At 42.5% G+C, this 21433-nt stretch overlaps 1 long non-coding RNA gene across 1 annotated transcript in view; it reads right to left on the reverse strand.

Moving 5' to 3' along the window:
- Positions 1 to 19612: 19612 nt before the first annotated feature.
- LOC126991156 (uncharacterized) overlaps positions 19613 to 21433 on the reverse strand; it is a 62633-nt gene continuing 60812 nt past the window's right edge. Inside the window, exon 4 of the long non-coding RNA XR_007745217.1 lies at positions 19613 to 19972. This is a non-coding gene — a long non-coding RNA (uncharacterized LOC126991156). The remainder of the gene's footprint in view (positions 19973 to 21433) is intronic.

Consider the following 21433-nt stretch of genomic DNA (forward strand, 5'->3'; position numbering starts at 1 on the left):
GGGCGTGAGAGGAAGTGCCATCTTGGCATACATAGATGCAGCATCCAGCTTGGATTGAAAGCTGGGATGAAGATAGCAAGAGACATCCATCACGGCAGCCACTAATGGACTGGAGTTGTCCAAGAAACCCCACAAGAAAGCCTACCATCACTAATGACGATTACTGTCAGTAGCCCCAGAGACCCGTGTTTCAGTTAAGAAGAAGAGGTAAAGGAAGAGGAGGTAAAAGAGGAGAGATGATGTTCTACAGGATGGAAGCTGAAGCAAAGATCGTGAATGTTGCAAAATTTGGAAAAAAAAGGTGAGTTATCAGGACAGCTGTGTACTATAGGTTTGTTATGTATACATTCAATAAGCTGTAACTTAAAATAATTTGTATCTTTTGAAACTAGATGCTTATAATATTTCTCCAGAGGCTGCCTGAGTTATTACTTAGTACAATTTTGAAGACCTATAAACATTTCCAGCTGTTTTTACTGCATATTAATCATGATTTGTATTGTTAGATAACTATATCAAAATTCAAATCTAGAGACAGCTGCCATTAAATTGAGGTTTTGCATATTTTTGAGTTTCACTGTAGAAAGTACCATGAATCAATATATTTTGTAGACTTTGTTCACTTGTGTCATCTCTGTACCATCAAAATTCCAGACTGACTTTCACAATGTATACAAAAAGCTGAGAATTTTGGAATACCTTGGAAGAAGGAAGGCTGGGAGGATCGAGGCAGGCACGGGCAGTATACTGGCAGGAGTGAGGACAGCACAGCCTTTACCATGATTGAGTTCAGAAGAGCAGACTTCAGGGCAGGCTGATGATATACGTGACCCTCTGCAAAATTTACATTGAGTCACATTTTTATGTAGTAGTACTATACCCATCTATCTCAATGCCATGTTCCCTCAAGGGAGCAGTCACACATTTTTTTTTTTTTTTTTTTTTTACGTTGTTGCCTATTGCGCCGGTAGGCATCTTCCCGGTGTGGCCTGATGGTCGGCCCAGCCCGTTCTGGCGCAGGCAAGTGTTTATAGCGGTGCCATCTTGCATTGGCTCATGCTGCCCCCCGGAACTCGTTCTTGATTCGCTTGGACGGTTTCCTCTAGAGTCCGGTTTGATGGATGGTCTTCAGGACAGCATGTGGGTAGTCTTTAGCCACTCGGTGGTGACTGAAAAATACGAGTGGTAGCGTGGGGACTCGAACCCGTAAGGCTCTTCATCTCATCAGCTCTCCTCCTCCTACTGATAGCCTTCTACCTCTTAAATTCCGCCGCGATGTTGCCTCTCTTTCTATCTTCTATCAATATTTTCACGCTGACTGCTCTTCTGAACTTGCTAACTGCATGCCTCCCCCCCTCCCGCGGCCCCGCTGCACACGACTTTCTACTCATGCTCATCCCTACATTGTCCAAACCCCTTATGCAAGAGTTAACCAGCATCTTCACTCTTTCATCCCTCACGCTGGTAAACTCTGGAACAATCTTCCTTCATCTGTATTTCCTCCTGCCTACGACTTGAACTCTTTTTAGAGGAGGGTATCAGGACACCTCTCCTCTCGAAATTGATCTTTCTTTCGGCCACCTCTTTTAATTATTTTTTGGGAGCAGCGAGTAGTGGGCTTTTTTTATTGTTTTATTTTTTTGTGTGCCCTTGAGCTGCCTCCTTTGTTGTAAAAAAAAACACCATGTCTCCCTGTTGTCACTTCCTCTCAGTACACACATTATCTCATCTACCAACTATTTTTTTCCATTAATCATCTGCTCTATTGATCCATTTCACAAGTGGTCTCCCCCTCTCCTCAGTCCTGCTCTGTAAAGTCTCTTCACAAACTCATACTTATTCGTCATGTGGCCAACCATCTCAAAGCACCATGCTTCACAACTCACTGCTTTTGGTGTCACACCTTTACCAAACCTTTCATTCATGCTCTAATGCCTTCTCCATCCCACCTCAACACACAAAATGCATCTCGCATTGCTCATTTCTACTAGTACACACATTAGTGATCGGCACGCTACACCACTCATCCACACCTCTGATGCATGAGACAGTTGGGGGGTTAACAATTTTCTTTATTACCCTTTTCACAACCATTAGGGTTTATGCACATAGGGCTACTACACCAGTCCTACCAGTCATCCACACTATCATCAATCCATTCCATCCATTTTCATCTATACTCTTGAGGAGACCAATAATGCGCCCCCTTCCTTTCCTATTCCCTTTTCATCTGCTGCCATACCAGTCCTTTTCTCTCCGCATGCCTACAAACTATTTTTGTCATTATTTGAACAAGTCTGTGCACCACACCATTTATGGGTTTCACTAATACCTAGAAATACCTTTCCTCTCCTGAATGCTTCTATAACTTATTCTCCTTTTTCGTTCTTCAGCCACTTCATTTAAATTCACACATGCAACAATAAGGAACTTGCCCTCCTCCCCTTCCTGGGGAGAATGGAGACCCAGCTCTGCTTGGCATTTTCTATCACCCCCACAAGGGGCCACGGGCAGCTAGCAGGACTAGTGCAGTGTTAATTCCTAAAGGAAAATGAGTCATCAGATCACTGAGAAACTATAGACACCATTTTCAAAGTCAATACACTAATAAAAATGTGATATGTAAAATAAAATAAAAACTGGAATACTCATTAAACAAAGCACTTACAGTACCTGACCTCTGCAAAGAAAAAAAAGTTATTAAAGATAAATTACATAAATTAGAAGTAAATAAAAAATACTGATGAGATCACTTCATGAAGGCAAAGTAGGATTTTACTACTACATATAAGCAAATCATATGATAGCCCCAGAGGCGCAGCTAGTTCTCAACAATATAAACTTGCTACAAACTGTGCCACAAGCCTTATATGTACACACAAAAATCTCAGCCTCGTTGGTTATGATAACAGGAAAGACCCCTGGCAATTATGGCATAGAAGCAGAATTACCGAAATATAATTATGCCGTGGAATGGATGCCGTAGATATGAAATCTGGCATAGGAGCATGGTGAGGTCAGAAGACTGAAGAAAGGCTATCATATTGAGCTACTGAACAGAAGAAAAGGAAGTAAGGATGATTAAGCTATAGAGGAATCTGTGAAGAAAGGTGTATGTGTTTTAGAAGATAATGATGCAAAACAACTGATGACGGTGCAGATGAACAAGGGGGGTTGAAAATGGGAGGGATGTGAAACAAATTTTATGACTGAAAAGGACTCCAGAAGTAACTGAGAAGGATAGGAAGTTGGTTGCTGCTTTAATGGAACTGGAGAAGGCCTCTGACATGGTTGACAGTTAAGGATGTCCTGAGGGTAGGTATATGGTGTAGTAGGATATATACTTGGAGAAGGTATGTTTACATGAATGCAAGTGCCTTTGTGCATGTGAATAGGTACCTAAGTGAGAAATTTGATGTTGGTGTCAGTGCAAGATATCATGGCTGTTAAATAATTATATGGATGATGGGAGATAGGCGGCATGTCTCTTTTGCAGATGATACAGTCACGGATGCAGAAAATGAGAGGATAATGCTGAGGATTGTTGATGAATTTGACTGTGGAGATGAAAGTAAATGTTAGCAAGAGAAAGGTTATGATATCTGAGAAGACAAGAAAGTTGAATAATGATTTAGCAAAATCATACAGAGTTGAGACAGAGAGCACAACAGAGTCTAAGATGTGGTTTGGGGAAGAGAAAATAAAAGTAGTGATTGCAATATGGGAGAAGTTCTCATTTAGGCAGTGTTCACACCATCCACAGGTTCGTTGATTACTTTGACAAAAAAGTTACACAAATTAACATTCATGAGTGTCAAGACTCCTGTGATGTGACTACTGACCAACTAACTGAGAAGTTTTATGGTATTGCAGGAAAACAAATACACTGGAGAAAGTACAAGAAATTGGCAGGACTTTCAAAGCTGCAAACATGTGATCCAAGTATTTAGAAGGCAAGGCAGCTATTACTTCTGAAATGCAGGTGAACAAAACATCAGTAGGCAACAAGCATAAAGACATGCATGGATAAATTTCAAATATATTATAAGTCTATAGTGTAGGGTTTATCAAGACCTTCAAGGTGAACATAAAACATCCTTGCCAGAAGAGAAAGCAAAAAATCTGAATGTTATAGTGGCACAGTGGCATGGTAGATCATGAACCATAGGAGTGGAAGAAATGTCCAGCCGCAGGCAAAAAAAAGTGCTAAATTTGTCAACACGGGCAATTTCTCAAAACAATGTAGGGGATTTAAACCAACACAAACTCACTCAACACCCTAGGAGAGGAGCCTCATATCTATTAGGCCTTCACAGCTTGCCAGATGAATCAGCTCTAATAATATGTCAAAACCTACCAATTTATGTTCTACCCATTTCTCTTACGGCCAGAACCTTATTGCATCACCCTAAACTAGCTTCAAAGCTCCTTGCACCCCTTGCCTTTCAAGAGAATGCAATTATATTAATGTTTAAGGCAACATTTTTAATCAATGAATAATTTTATCCTCTTTTGTACGGATTCCAGCATGCTGATGCCTATTCCATAATAGCTAGAACTATACTGCATAGTCAAATTGAAGTCAATCTAATGCTATATCAAGGCTGAGGATGACCAGAGTTTCTGTTGCTCATGCTGTTTGCAATGACACCCAGCATTATATTTGAGCAATTTTTAGAATGATTGCAGTGGTTCGTTGGACAGTGATCAGAGCTCACAAAATGTATGTCTCTCTCACAAGTAGACTTGCTAAGGGTAGTGTCAGAGTATTTTTGTAAGGGGTTATTTCTTTCTACACTCGCATACTCATCCTGACATTGAGCCTCATACTACACTTCCTGGCATTAAGGTCCATCTGCCACATCCCAGCCAAATCATACAACCCATCAAGCTTGCCATGCAACACACTAGCATATTGGTCTGTTCTTATTTATAATCTGCTGACCAATGTTAAATTTCACCAACCTCTCCTCATGCACTATATAATTATTGTGCTAGACAAGGCATCAATCTGACTTCAGTATTTGAATCCTCTATTATTTTTATATACTTCTCTCTGTATGATGACCATACCACAGCGGCATATGTAGGCCTAGATTGCATCATGCACTTTTCTTTTGTTATAAATAAAAGCAGCTTATGTTTATGATAGATCTGAAAAATGTAAATAGCAACAGGTAACATGCTAGTTGACATACCTATACATCTAAGTTCTTTTGTGTTGATTAGTTCCTAGATAAATAATGATTAACCAAAGGTTCCAGTATACCTCTTATACCAAACAAACAAAATAAAACTTACCTCTCATGGAGCACTCAGCCACAATTAATGTGCTGACTTAAAAAAAAATAAAAAACTACTGTGATGATAATGCAGTGGTTAATGCTCATGCTGATTATGATAAGTTAGACTGGTTTGATTTAGTTTAATACATACTGAAATATTTCTATCAGGCCCAGTGTATCTGTATTGTTATCTCCCACTTATCAGCCAAATGTTGCTGCTACTTTTGACTTTTGGGTTTATTTCTTCAGTCAAAAACTTACCCTATTTCTATCACAATATATTGATGTGGCAGATTTTAAAAAACAATGAATTGATAAAGAACACTATTAGGCTGTCTTATCCTCCTTTGTGGCGATCACATGGCATTCTTGTGAAGACAGCAGAGCATGATGTCACCTGAACTAATGTACTAGATAAAACATATAGCAAACCTTAACTTTGAGGAAATTCTACACTCCATCGTGCCATGATCAAATTAAGATGGGCAGGAGCATTGGCAGTGAGGAGAATGATTCACGAACTTGGACGTAAAAAAAGTTTTGAAAGGAATGAGCAGAGCAGAGGTGAAGCATAAATGAGCTACCTATAAACCTAATCAAAGATGAAGACAATTCCATACTTAATAAACTAGCTTGCAGAGTAAGAGTTTCTCGAGTATGGAAAAAAATGTCGCCATTATATAAATTCACACACAAAAAATGTGACGACTTAGAACCGCCGACCAATTATTACTTTCCCTGTAACCTACAAAGTTTTCACCGAGATAAAGAAGATAACAACAAAACTGATTGATTGATAGTTTCTAGACTTTAACCAACCAAATTGTTGTGTGAACAGATTCCGATCCAGAGACTTCCATTTTCGTGTAAAGTACTCTATGCGGCTTTATCCCCAAGAGACGAGAATGTCCTACACAGGCTTAAAGTCATTTTTTTTCTTTTTAAATATTTATCCACTATTATCACAAGGGGAAACGGGCCCCTGTCCTGAGACGGCCCGCTAAGAGTGCAAAAATGCTCCCTCCCTGCGCGGGGGAGCGGGCTAAGCTTATTGGCGGCCCGTAGCAGGATGCCGACAGACCGACTATATCGGCGATCGAAATCTAGCCGACCGAGTCGGTCTGTCGACGAGGACTGGCGTGTCTCTGCTTAAAGTCAATCTCTTGTACTAACTTTCAAACTGCTTCGGTATAACACTACTTTCTAACTAGTGCTTCGGTATAATAAACCCTCACACATCCTCGGGGCGTCCTCGTGTTCTTCCTCTTCTCGACTTTACTTTCGTCAACCTCCAACCCCGGTGTATGCTCTTACTGACTGACTGTTATGCCACTGAATATTGTTAGATGGTAAGGGTCTTGAGGTGCTTAGTGGTCATAGTCCTCCCCCCCCCGCCGGTGGGGCCGCGAGAACCTTCAGTAAAGAAAACGGATGATGACAAGGGTCCCTAAGGTAGAGTGAGAAATAAATGAGTCCATCCATCCATCCATATTTTGAGAGGAGAGGAGAGAGGAGAGGTCATGAGCCTTTCTCGGGTGACGGCCCATGAAGAGGAGCCGACAGACCGACGTAATCGCCAGACGTCAACCGACCGACTCAGTCAGACAGCAAAGGTAGGAGCTAAGGCCCCGTTCACACTGCCGACTCTGGGCCACGACAACCCAGCGACTTTTGCATTTGACAAATCGGCTCCCACGCTCCAAGAATGGGAGGATATTTTTTTGGCGTCTTGGTGTCGGCTAGCATGACTGCCGACTGTCTGGGACATTCGGCCAACTATAGTTGTCAACATGTCTGCGACATGCTGCAAGACGACGTCTCAAGACGAGTCTTAACGGTCATAAGCAATAATCAGACAGATCAACTCCTTATGAGCTTTATAAAGGCGGACACACACTATGCGATGCGGCCTGTCCGGCGGCCGAAAGTGGGCGGAGCCTCGTCGGCCGGATGAAGCATACACACTATGAGGCGGCCTCACGGAATGCCGGACGGCGGTCGTCACTCTGAGCCCAACCGCCGCAGCGACAACAACGCAATTTATGTTTTATGTCCACAAACATGGATGGCCCTTGTACAGATCAATAAAACAGATCCAAAAGTCTTCATTTATCCAGACGTCAGACATCGTGGAGCGTAGATAATGTGAACACCACGGCTGTCAGCGTCGCGCTGAGATAATTCCCGCCTCAAGGCCGCGCCGCAAGGTCATACACACTGTGAGGCCGCGGGCAGCGTCGGAGGGAGTTTCAAACATAATAGTCAGAGGGCAGTTGTCAAAATATGATCACTACTTCAGTAATTTTGCCAACTTTGATTTTTCACTTTTATTTGTTCAAGAACATCACAATGAATGACTTTCAACTTGTCTTCCAATTTTTAGGGTCATATTTCACCACCTGGGGGCGCTTTTTCAAAATGGCCGCCAAAATCACAGAAAAATGTCAAAAACATGATATTAATCACACATATCAACTGATATGATAGTATTCTTTGGAATATTTCATACTAGGGATCTCATAAAATGTCTCAGTACCCAAAAGAGTGTTGTTAGTCGATTCCCGAAGGGAAGAAGACTACTGTTTTACTTGTGTCTGTCTCTGTGTGTGTGTCTGTCTGTGTGTGTGTGTGTGTGTGTGTGTGTGTGTGTGTGTGTGTGTCCGGGCAGATATGTCAAGAACCCGCGGACGGATCTTAGCCATTTTTCACACACATATACATCCTAGTGTCCTCTCGCAATGACATAAAATTCAAGGTCGTAGGTCAAAGGTCAAAGGTAAAGGTGACCTAAATAGATCAAAATTATGTACCGCCGGGAATCGACAAGGAATTCTATGAATGCTTGTTTACAATGGATTGGGGAGCAATGAGGGCGCTTTTTTTCCAAAACTAATATTAAAATCTCTGAAATAGTCGAATATAAGATATTCAATACAAGAATGTAGTCTTACATTGTGTATGTGCATGCAGAAACTTATGAGTTTGGTAAAATGCCACTTAACTTTGGTTATACTTTTATTCATAAATAAAGTATGTCAGAACATTGAAAATCGTGATCAACTTGGAAAAGAGTCACTAGAGAAGTTTGTTTTGAGTAGAATGGTTGAAAAGACAGTTGGATTTTGGGATCCGCAAAAGAAGAACAACATTGCCTACTTTAGAGATGTTGGACCTGTGGTGAAGACAAAGGTTAAGGGTCAGTTGGTGTCCATCAAACAGGAGAGAAAGCTGCTTTCTAGACTATTGGTTGTCGCTAAAAGTCGACCTGAGTTCCAAGTGAAAGATGCAATAGGAGATTATGAATTTGACAGTACTCCACCATCCAACTTTCAGCCAGATGGAAGTATGATAATGCTCTCTGGGAAATCACAAGTAGTGCAATCTATAATGGATCTACCTTTACCAGAAGATGCAAATCAGCATTCAGAAGAAGATGCAAATGGAGACCAAGCAACACCAGTTCTAATAGTTGACGCAATGTGCATTGTAAACATGGTGAAGAAGACGGATGAGAGGTTTACTGCTGCTAATTTTGCAGCCACATTTGTTGAAATTATTGATAGCATGAGTACACCATATAAGGAAGTTCGAGTAGTCTTTGACCAGTATCTAGCTGGATCTCTTAAAGAAACAACACGAGACAAGAGGACCAAGAAGAACACATGCATTCATTACCATGTTAATGATTCTACAGAAATCAAGAATGTGAAGTCATTTCTATCACACATTGATACCAAAGCTGAACTTACAGAATATCTGGGTGATAAATTGTTAGCTCATTACAGTGGATCACCAAAGAATGTTCTGGTGATGCATCACACACTCATGAAATCTAATAGAAAATTATCTAACATAGTGTCAATGCCAGAAATGATTGAAGGACATCATAATCTAGAAGAAGGCGAGCAGTTGGTCTTGTTAAATGCCATTGATGTCATGAACAAAGACAAGAATGCCAAATTGGACATATTTTCTGTAGATACAGATGTGCTTGTCTTGCTCATCGGGGCCTATCCTTTGCTTCCACCATTGACTTGCTTACTAAGGAAAAAGAAAGAACGGATATCTATCTGGCAATGCTACAACAAACTTGGAAAATTACATAGATTTACATAGAAAATCAGACCACACAGACCCCATGGTCCAGACTTGGTGGTCTGTCCTTAAACCTAAGTGATTTTACATTAATCAGAAGACTCCAAAACGTTGCATTTCTACTCTAGTTGATATTAAGTTGAAGGAAGTGACGGTCGAGCTTATTTTTGAAGGAGTCAATCGTGTTACACTGGACCACTGATGATGGGAGCTTATTCCATTCTCGCACTACATCGTTGGTGAAGAAAAATTTGGTGCAGTCTGAATTTACTTGTCTACATCTGAGTTTTACGCCATTGTTCCTCGTGCGCAAAGTGTCATCGATCATAAACAATGTTGATCTGTCTACATTCGTGAAACCATTAAGTATTTTAAAACATTCGATCAGTTTTCCTCGGAGGCGACGTTTCTCAAGAGAGAACATGTTAAGGGTAGAAAGCCTTTCTTCGTAGGATTTGTTGCGCAAGGAAGGGATAATTTTCGTTGCCCGACGCTGAACACCTTCTAATTTAGCAATATCCTTTGCATGGTGGGGAGACCAAAACTGTACCGCATATTCCAAGTGGGGTCTGACTAAACTGTTGTAGAGCGGGAGTATTACATCTTTATTCTTAAATAAAAAGTTTCTTTTAATGAAGCCCAACATTCTGTTCGCTTTATTTGCTGCATCGATGCATTGCTGTGAGAATTTGAGGTTTGACGCGATTTTGACCCCAAGTCCTTGACGCATTGAACGCTTTTGAGTTTAACGCCGCGCATTTCGTAATCAAACTTCTTATTCCTCGTTCCAACTTGAAGGACCTGGCACTTGTCTACGTTAAAGGGCATCTCCCATCTATCCGACCAAGCTGAAATTTTGTGCAAATCCTCTTGGAGGCTTTGCCTGTCTTCGTCAGTGAGAACCGAGTTACCAATCTTTGTGTCGTCTGCAAATTTACTTATGCGGTTATTGAGTCCAACATCCACGTCGTTGATGTAAATAATGAAGAGCACTGGGCCAAGAACCGAGCCCTGAGGGACGCCACTAGTGACCGGCGCCCACTCTGAGTTAAATCCGTCAATCACTACTCGTTGTTTTCTGTTGCTCAACCAATTCGCGATCCATTGGTTTACCTGACCGTCAATACCTATTTGCTTTAATTTGTAAAGTAATTTATGATGCGGGACTTTATCAAACGCTTTCTGGAAATCAAGATAGACTACGTCCAGTGATTTGGTTACGTCATAAACAGTGAAGAGGTCGTTATAAAAGGTTAATAGATTTGACAGGCAGGATCTTTTGTTTCGGAAGCCATGTTGTGAGTCCCCAATTAATGAGTGGCTTTCAAGGTAACTCACAATTTTGTCTCTAATTAAGCCCTCAAGTAGCTTACCTACAACCGAAGTTAGACTAATGGGCCTGTAAGAGAGAGCAGATGCCTTGGTAGGTTGGTACGCCTTCAAAGGAACAGATAACACAGGCACGTTTGCTGGTAAGGGAGTGACAAGTCATTTCAAGGCACTTATGAGTAGTGATGGTCCCATTTTAAAAGCATTTGCTGCTTTCGGGAGAAGTGCCGAAGTACCAGAGTTTGTTTTTAGGCAGATGGAACGATACATATGTATTTTGTACCAACCATCTGGAGATGTGGAGAATGTAAGCCAGCTGCGGTGGTCCCTGTTTGCAAAGAATGGAAAGGAGGGCCGACAACTCCCTCCAACACTCGGAACATTAAAACCGCACACAAAACGGGCATTCTATATGGCGTTGGTTTGGAAATCGTCCTGCAAGCCGTGCCCCTCTGTTCCACCACCAACCAACTATGCCTGGCAACTTCAAGATGGAAATTTAGTACCAGTATTATGTGAAAATCCGCCAGCACCGAAAGCTCTTTTGGAGTTTCGAAGATGCTCCTGTAGCAGTTCCTGCATGCCAAATAGGTGTGGATGCCGAAAGAATGCACTCGTGTGCACTGATGCTTGCGGATGTGGTGATGGATGTGAAAATTCAGAGGACTTTGGTGCAAAAATAGAAGATGAGGAGGAGCTCTTTTAAAACAGTTTTCGATTGGACCTATTATTAATCTGCTATAGACAAAGCATAATGCATGCAAGATATTCATTATACTTCGCAAGTATGGGCCCCATATACATTCACACGTATAAACATGCTCTTTCGAACTTCTCTTTCTTCTCTAGTTTTCATTGACCTTATTGTTAGTTGCAAGTGCTCTTCTATTTTTAATTGGCCTTATTGTTAGTTGCAAGAACTCGTCTAATTCTAATTGACTTTATTGTTAGTTGCAAGAGCTTCTCTTGTTTTAGTTGATCTTATTGTTAGTTGCAAGAACTCCCCTAGTTTTAGTTGACCTTATTGTAAGTTGCAAGAACTCCTCTAGTTTTAGTTGCCCTTATTTCGTACAAAAATTGCTCTTTCGAACAAATATTACAAAAAAAAAGTAACAGGTAGCAAAAAAAAAAATGGTTAGTTTTAAACAAAAACTTGTTTTTTATTTTGACTGATTTTGGCAGCCATCTTGGAAAAGGCACCTTTTGTGTAGTTAAATGCATGTTTTCGATACTTCAGCATACTGTGAAACTTATTTGAAGACTATTTGGCTAAAATAATAGAAAGTGTCTTTCTAAATTGCTGATATTGTTTGTGAAAATTACCTTTTTAATACCTTATATATGATTTTGGCGGCCATTTTGAAAAGGGGCCCTCTTGTGGTGAAATACGTAGCAGAAAATTGGAAGACAAGTTGGAAGTGATTCATTGGGATGTCCTCGAACAAATAAAAGTAAAAAATCAGAGTTGGCAAAATTTCTGAAGTAGATGACAACTGCCCTCTGATTATAAATAGAAGGCCATCCGGCCATGATGTGAGGCCGCGCCGCACAAATTACACCCGTACACACTGCCTTAAGGCCTCCAGCCCCGCCCACTTTTCGGCCGCCGGACAGGCCGCATCGTATAGTGTGTGTCCGCCTTTACACACGAGTACCAAAACATGAAATAAAATAGCGTTATTAAACACGTCATTACCCCTAACCCCATACGTCTGTTACTGCATAATAAACTATTTTAATATATTCTTACCTTAACTCCCTTTCTGTGAACACTTCCATGAGGTGATGTTTTCCCGGTGCCTGGCCGCGTACACACCATCTGGACACATACCATTGTACCGCCGCTTTTCCTCTTGTCTCCACACCGCACCCTCTCAGCGTCGAATGGTAACTGATCCAACGTCTGAGCCCCGAGAGTCTTACAAGATTCGAAATCGTTCGAATATTAAGCTCAAATGTCTTCCAAGGTTCGTTACTAAGGTGAGCACCCGGCCATTGCCTTCCCATTATTCTAGGGAGGATACAAGTGTCTGCGGTTGTTACATATACTATAGGGAGACTTATCAGTCTCCCTAAAAACTTGAAGGGTATATTGCAGGTCTGGCAAAACAGTGTTATCAGTTATACCATACATGCTGAGAGCTGAATAATCTTTCCGCAAATCATGCTGAACTAGTTTCGGATGGAACTCTTACGTGAAGTAGCCTGATGCACATTTCAAACCGTAGCGCTCCACGCTTTATGAAAGAGAACAAGGTTGAGTATCTCAACACGGGCATTAACAACATAGGGCCTTAGCTCGTCGCTAAATTTTAAATGATTGTAGTGGTGGTGTCAATTGCAAGATAAATGTTTGTCTAACTTGTACAGCTACACACTAACTCATAATGTTAACATCCACATGTATTACTCTATTGTCCGGTCCTCCTACTAACCACCGAGAGGAGGTGGCGCCTTCCACACAACTAGAACCGTCTCCCCCGCAGAGAGGCGGCGGGTGTCCCGGCGGCCCCGGCGTGCACTACTGCTCCACGGAGTCCACACTACTGTGACGCGGTGAGCCAAAAGGCGAAGAATTCACAAATAATGAGCAAATGTCCAGCGATCGGGAAATATTACGTCGTTTAATATATGCTAAAAATAGGAAGCATCAGGCACCCATATGCGGGTGGTAACACACACACACACACACACACGCACCCACACACCCACACCCAACCGCCCACACAATATATATATATATATATATATATATATATATATATATATATATATATATATATATATATATATATATATATATATATGTATGTATATATATATATATATATATATATATATATATATATATATATATATATATATATATATATATATATATATATATATATATATATATATATATATATATATATATATATATATATATATATATATATATATATTTAAGTAAACTCGGCGCGATCGTCACTCAGCTGGTGCCGAATACGTTAGTCAAGTCGATGATTGTACCCCGCTTAGATTTTATATTTTTACATGTCAAATTGTAGCGTGTAATTATCATGAGGGGAGGCGGTGGCTGAGTCGTCAAAGTAACGGCCTCGTGTTCAGGAGGACGCGAGTTCAATCCCCGCCCGGTGCCACCAAGCTGGGATTTTTCAGCCGCCGCCGAGTGGCTTAAAACTACCCACATGCTGTCCAGAAGACCACCTATCAACCCGGACTCTAGATTCTAGGATCAAAGATGAGCTCTGGGAGGGCAGCATGAGCCAATGCAAGATGGCGCCACTATAAACACTCGCCTGCGCCAGAACGGGCTGGGCCGACCATCAGGACCTACCGGAGAGAAGCCTTGGACCGACCATCAGGATCCACCGGGAAGGAGCCTACCGGCGCAATAGGCTGCAATGTAAAAAAAAAAAAAAAAAAAAAAAGAATACACGGACTTTTAATTAAGGATGCGGAGCCTGTATATTTCACGATCAGACTCTGCGGATGACAGGTGATATGCAAAGATTGGCATAATTGGAATAATATACGTGTTGAAGCTCACTGAGGGTCCCGCCGGCACGAGGGGTTGCCAGACTCGCTTTAAACACAAGACCTGCGGCGAGGAAGGGAATATGCCTCATCTTAAACCTCGCTTGCTTGTCTCAAAAATACCATAACGGCCACGCTTCTTCATCTTTAAGAGAAAGCTAATTAACAAGAAAATATAGATGCCAGATTTTTGTGTGTTTTAACTAACGCTCTGGACCCGGGGATTAAATACTTATCAGCCAAACTCGTACGTTTCAAGACAAAAGCTCTTGGGCAGGTACGTATCTCTAGCCTCGCTTGAAGACTGATTATAGGCGGCTGACTAGAGGACGCTACAGTAAAACACAAGTATTGCTCTGCCCATTCCTCTGAAAACCACTACCGCGACGCTTCCGCTGGCACATAACCATACACAATTCTAAACGGCAATCTCCTGCAAGTGGTAAACTATCATTTGGGACTCCTGTCATCGAACAGGGGCATCGACAACTTAGTGACAACGCGCCCATTTAAGTCTGAGGACGGCGCAGGGCTAAACTGACACCTATATAGACTTGGGACGCAATGCTGAAGGGGGGGTGGGGGGTATAGGAAGCTGTTTTCGTGTGTGTGTTGCTTGTTGACCCTCTGTCCCCTCCCCCACCCTCACCTCTCAACTAGTTTTTTAAAGGAGCCAACCAATATTCCAAAGAACATTCTGTGTAATGCATGGAAAATACGGTGACAGTCAGAGTGCAGTGCTGGTATGGTCGAAGAAGATGCATAGCGATTGTTGAGTATGTCGCCCATCTACCCCGTCCACCCGCCCTGCCGACACGCCGAGGTCCCCAGGGTACTCCCGTCCGCCCACCCTGATACTGGCATAGATGCGTTCATGTGGCAGTGCAATGTTGGAGTCTCGTCACTCGGGTGGAATACGATGCACGCCCCCCCCGGCCCCCCCTCCAAGGCTGTGCTGAAGCTCCCTCAACCACCATCTCCTAGCCGAGCAGAATCCATCCTCCCCTATTATTAATGTCCAGGACTTGGCAATCACTACTAAGCCTGTAACCTGAATAACCTTTCGGCACCACTGCACCTGCCCCCCGCCGTCACCTGTTACATGACCCACGTTGGACCTGGGGCTAGCACCGCCACAACAACTGTCTCGCGCCACCACACTGCACTGAGCCTCATCTCCACCCCCGTGCCACCAAATCACCATCAATCCCACCATCCCACATATATTTTAGCTCTGATTTAGTATTTTCATATATATTAACACTCAAACAGACAGAGACACGGGCATAGATAATCCTACCCCTGCCCAATGCCCCTGTCCACGGTCTAAATACTTGCCCCTTCTAAATACTTGCCCCTGCTAAATACTTGCCCCTGCTAAATACTTGCCCCTGCTAAATACTTACCCCTACCAAAATACAAGCCAGACACATTCACCGCAGCTGGTATCGGGCGTGACGCGGAAGAAGCCCTCGCCGCAGTCCCCTTTGTGTGGGCAGCCGATGAGGGCGGCGCGCAGGGCGATGGACTTCCTCCAGCGCTGGGGGTGCAGGCAGACGTAGCGGGCCTTCAAGGGGGAGTTGAGGTAGTGGCGCCGCTCCGTGTGCTTGTCCAGGTTGCCTCCAAACACCTGCAACAGTGCACAGGTGACGCCTCTGCCTTGGATGTACACAGAATATTGCTGGATTCGTCATGGAAACATTTGTGGTCACGGCGAACAGCATCTCGGCCGTCAATGGAGGTTAGGGGACTAGAGGTTAAGGTGCGGCTTTCATGCCCGAGGATAAAAAGCTGCGGATTAAAATTACACTTGTTGCCTTGACGTATTTGAAATTAGTAAGATTTTTATGTGAATTTGGTATAGCAGCGAGTAGTGATGCTTGAATGTACTCTGAGGGCTGACTTTCTCCAGGGCGTTAGGTGAAAATTTTGGATAGGATGGTGAACCGAATAGGACTCGTATTTTTTATTTTATATATTTATCTATTTATTTACTTTATTGATTTTCATTTATGCTTGGCCCATAGCACCGGTAGGATTTCATGCTGGGCCCTGTTTGTCGGCCCCAGCCCGTTGGTGGCACAGGCAAGTGTTTTGGTGGCGCCATTTATGCTTGGCTCATGCTGCCCCGCGGAGCTCTACTTGATCCTCTATAGAGAGTTTCGCTAGAGTCCAGGTTCATAGATGGTCTTCAGGAAAGTATATGGGTAGACTTTGGTCACTTGGTTATGACTAGAAACTGTCAGCTTGTAGCAGCGGGCGGGACTTGAACCCGGGTCTTCCACGACATCGCGCCCGCACGTAACCCACCCAGCCACCGCCTGCTCTTGAAAATATGTAACACACACACACACACACACACACACACACACACACACACACACACACACACACACACACACACACACTTTACAGAGGCGGTACAGGTGAAGGTTGGGGGGTCATTCGTTGAGTCCCGCCGTCGGCTAACGATTTATCAGCCATCGTCAATTAAGATCACTCACATTCTGTTTGTAGCCTTACCTACCACGCCTTCTGCCAAAGGAAACACCGGGATGCATGAGCCAAGTAGTAAAAAAAAAAAAAAAATACCACGCACGCTGGCTGGGACCAAGACTGGGGCTGACCACCACTGCCTCGGGACAACACAGCGGTGTAGGAGGTTCAGATCACTTCCCTGATTGAAATCACTCTAGAGTAATCTGGACCTATGATGAAATCACTCTAGAGTAATCTGGACCTATGATGAAATCACTCTAGAGTGATCTGGACCTAGGTTGAAATCACTCTAGAGTGATTTCAACCTGGGAAGCGATCTGAGCTTCCTGTACTCTCTCCAGGGTCTGATTACTCCCTTAGAGGTCAATAACACTTTCGTCTTTTTTCCATATAAAAAAAAAAAAATCCTAAGTTGACTGCCTTTATTATATAAGAACATAAGAACGTAGGAGTCTGCAAGAGGCCGGTAGGCCTGTACAAGGCAGCTCCTTTGAACCTAAGCTCCCGTGTATCTAGCCCCACCTAATATCGCTGTCCATGAATTTATCTAGTCTATTTTTGAATGTAACAATTGTATTGGCACTCACCACATGACTGCTAAGCCTATTCCACTCATCCATCACTCTGTTAGTAAACCAATTTTTGCCTATGTCCCTGTTGAATCAGAATGATTCCAGTTTAAACCCATTACTTCGTGTCCTACCCGGTTCTCTTACCAACAAAACCTTATGAATATCCCCCTTATTAAAGCCCTTCATCCATTTATAAACCTCAATCATGTCTCCACGTACCCTTCGCCTTTCTAGAGAATGCAAGTTTAACTGTTTGAGTCTTTCCTCGTATGGCAAGTTCCTCAACCCCTGAATCATCTTAGTCATCCTCCTCTGCACCGATTCTAACATTTTGATATCCATTCTATAGTAAGGTAACCAGAACTGAGCCGCATAGTCAAGATGAGGTCTAACCAATGCTAAATATAGTTTGTGGAAGACATCGGAGTTTTTGTTGCTTAAGCTCTTTGAAATAAATCCCAGTACCCTATTTGCTCGATTTCTACCTTGAATGCATTGTGCCCTTGGACGGAGATCAGAGCTCACAAAGACCCCTAAATCCATCTCACACCCATACCTGCTTATGAGAGTGTTATTTAAGCAATAGTTATGTGAGGGGTTGCTCCTACCTACACTCAGACTACTGCACTTCCCTACATTGAACTCCATCTGCCATTTATCCGCCCAGTCATACAATCTGTTTAGTTCATCCTGGAGAATGCTAGCGTCCTGATCCGACTCAATTACTCTACCGATCTTGGTATCATCTGCAAACTTACTGACATCACTACTAATTCCTGTATCTAAGTCATTGATATGAATAATAAACAAAAGTGGACCTAATACCGAACCTTGTGGGACCCCACTCATAACACATCCCCGGTCAGATCTTTTACCATTGATCTGCACTCTTTGTTTCCTATTGCTAAGGTACGCCTTGACCCGTTCAAAACTTTACCCTCTACTCCGTGAGCCTGTATTTTAAGCAACAGTCGTTGGTGAGGAACTTTGTCAAACGATTTACTAAAATCAAGATACATTACATCATAATTTTCATCTCTGTCTACCGCCTCAAATATTTTATTGTAGAAGGACAAGAGATTGGTGAGGCATGACCTACCTTTCGTGAACCCATGCTGCGAGTCGTGAATTAAGCTGTGTTTCTCTAGATGCTCCCGAATGTTCCTGGCTATTATGTACTTCAGCATCTTGCCTATAAGCGATGTTAAGCTAATTGGGCGATAGTTTGAAGCAGCCGACCTGTCCCCCTTTTTTAAAATCGGCGTCACATTAGCTACTTTCCATAGGCTCGGCACATAACCAGTATTTACCAGAGCTCCTCGTCCCCGCCTAGCGTGTTGCGAAGTACGAGACTTGAACACTAATTATTATTGGCACAGTTTTTTTCTGCTTTTTTTGTGTTTTCTCTCAGAACTTGAAGAGAGGTATTTTTATCATCCTCAATGTTTATCACAGTGGTCGGTATTACAAGACACTTTCGCTTCTCACATCAGATATTTATAAAGGTCAAAAAGGGGAGCAATCGGGCTCTAATGAGTGTTCTTTCATTCACGGTACAGAAGAAGGCCCAGACTACCACCAAGCTCATAAAACTATCCCTGGAAATGCCAAAACACCTACGAAAGCCTTGTCAAATATGTGAACTTGGGCGCCGAAATCTTTAGTAATACGACCCAGTGTCTCACTTGGCTTGGTATCTTGTTTTAATTTTCCACTATTTACAGTACGTAGATAAGAGCATAACATTTCTCTAAGGATACTGCGCCTAATTACTCATTATTTGTCTACGTCATCTTGTGCACTCTGGAACGGTTTGCCCTTTGCCGTATCTCCTTTTTATAACAAACTTTCAAGTGTTGAATGTGAAAACACTTCGAGAACTAATTATTACAACTCCTTAACATTATTTTTGGCGGGGGGTGTTAGGAGAGGCAAGCTGCGGACGTTTTTTTTTCTTTTCTAGTCAGCCCTTGGTCTGCCTCCTTGTATACTTTTTTTTTTTTTTTTTTCTTGCTGGAGACAGTTATGATCAATTACAAAACTTAGCTTCTGCACAAATAAAAAGTGGCTGGATTCTTCTCTGTCTTCACACCCTTTACCTATGTTCATACTGGGTCACTATTTTGGGTTAAGGACCAGATGGCGTCACGTGCTGCACTGGGGTTCAAACTACCTCGCCTGGCCCATAGCTTAAAGCTCTAACCCACTGGACCGCCGCGCCACACCACCATGCTATGCAGCTGGGTTGAACTAACTAACTCAGGGGGAGCATACACATCTAGAAGAATTCCATAACAGCTTTATTGGTAAGAAATGTCAGTGACGCCACGTAAAGCGCACAATAAATCTGAGTCTCATTCGGGAGCAAGAACTCTAACAATACAAAATAAATAACAGTACAGCCATACACGTATACAACGCGCAATAAATCCGTTCCGTGCAGCGCGTTGCTTTGCCCATAAGAATGCTTGCCCGGTCCCGCTTACATGTATACGACGCGCCACAAATAGGGTACGTTCAGCAGGAGTCCTTGTCACTCACCGGCGAGCGTGGCTCCGCTGAGGCAGGAGCAACTTAAGTAGACGGGTGAAGACACGAGGCGCGCCCTGGCCCGGCATGTTCCCCTATTCCCAACCGTACCCACTGGGTCCTCTGCAGAAAAAGGGAGCCTCAGCTGACGTCCTTGGACATGTTAAGATCTGGAGGGACGTCAGATAAGGAAGAAAAATCAAGTATACTTAAGGCAAATGATTTCGAGTTGCAATACCTCAAATTATGAACCGAATGAGGCAAGATGCACCGAGTTTTTACTGATACCTCTTTTTTTCTGGCTTTCTCTTAATGGAAAAATATGAATTCCCGAACCGCACTCAGTACCTCAGTGGAGAGTTTAAGTTGCTATCGAAATGATTCTCTCTCGGGGCCCACGCTGCGAGGAGGATCAAAAACGTGCCTTGGCCCTACACGATGCACCCAGCAAGATTCGTGATTACATTTGTGTGTGGCTGGTTGTGTATTTAAATATTTTTCTCTGTATATTACTATGTATATATGAAACTATATCATTCTATTTACCTGTTTCGGTTTATTATTATCTATCAATTTTTATACGTTTCAACTTATCTATTTCTGTTTACTTTTCAAACAATCACTTATATACAGCTATCTATGAAGAGTCATCCATCTCGCTAAACGTCTAAATTCATGTTCTTAACTTCGGGGGCAACATGCGTAGTTACAAACGAAAAATCTCTTGATTAAACTAATAGCTACTACTCACTTCCAGCTCAAAAAAATAACTAGGTCACTATGTACATGAATTCCCTTTCCCAAAGTTTCCCAAATACATCATCACGGTTTTTGGGGGCCAACTACACTTTCTTCGCCTATAAGCATGTTGCGAACCTCTTTTCAGCACTTGGTATATCTTCTTATACTTTAAAATAGCGAAACAATACAAAAATGGCCCTCGTAACCTTTACTACATAGGAAGAAGTAAATGTTAAGGGTTTTCGCAACTGTCAAGGCTCATAAAATTGTCAAACAAAGAGCAAGAAGTCGAGCCGGGAATGTACAAATACTATAAGAAACAAAGTCTATAACCCCGACACATTTAAGGTACAAATAATTAGAGGTAGAGGAAAAGGTAGAAACAAAATCAATGCAATAAACATGGTCTCCCTAATTAAGAGAGTCGAGCAAAAATATATGTTTCTCCACAGGCATGCGATGGTTTATCTAACACCAACTCCCCACTGGTCAACAAGGGAGAGAGGCCCCAAAGAAAAAAAATAGGTAATCTCAATACTTCTTCTCTTGACACAAACAATGAGGTCAAGGAAAGGACTTCAACACGTGCCCACTACCATTTGCATACCTTGATCTTACGTAACAAACAGCTTCGAAGTGATGCCATTCTGGTGAGTGACGAAACAGCAAAAAAGAAGATTAGACGACCCGTGAAAAAAGTGGTACGATATTATTGAACAAACGACCCTGCACACACACACACACACACACACACACACACACACACACACACACAATCAAGGCGAGTCATTTCAAGATTTAGCTGACGTTTCCGTGTGTGTGTGTGTGTGTGTGTGTACTGTT

Source organism: Eriocheir sinensis, unplaced genomic scaffold (assembly GCF_024679095.1).
Source record: "Eriocheir sinensis breed Jianghai 21 unplaced genomic scaffold, ASM2467909v1 Scaffold247, whole genome shotgun sequence".
NCBI classification, from domain to species: Eukaryota; Metazoa; Arthropoda; class Malacostraca; order Decapoda; family Varunidae; genus Eriocheir; species Eriocheir sinensis.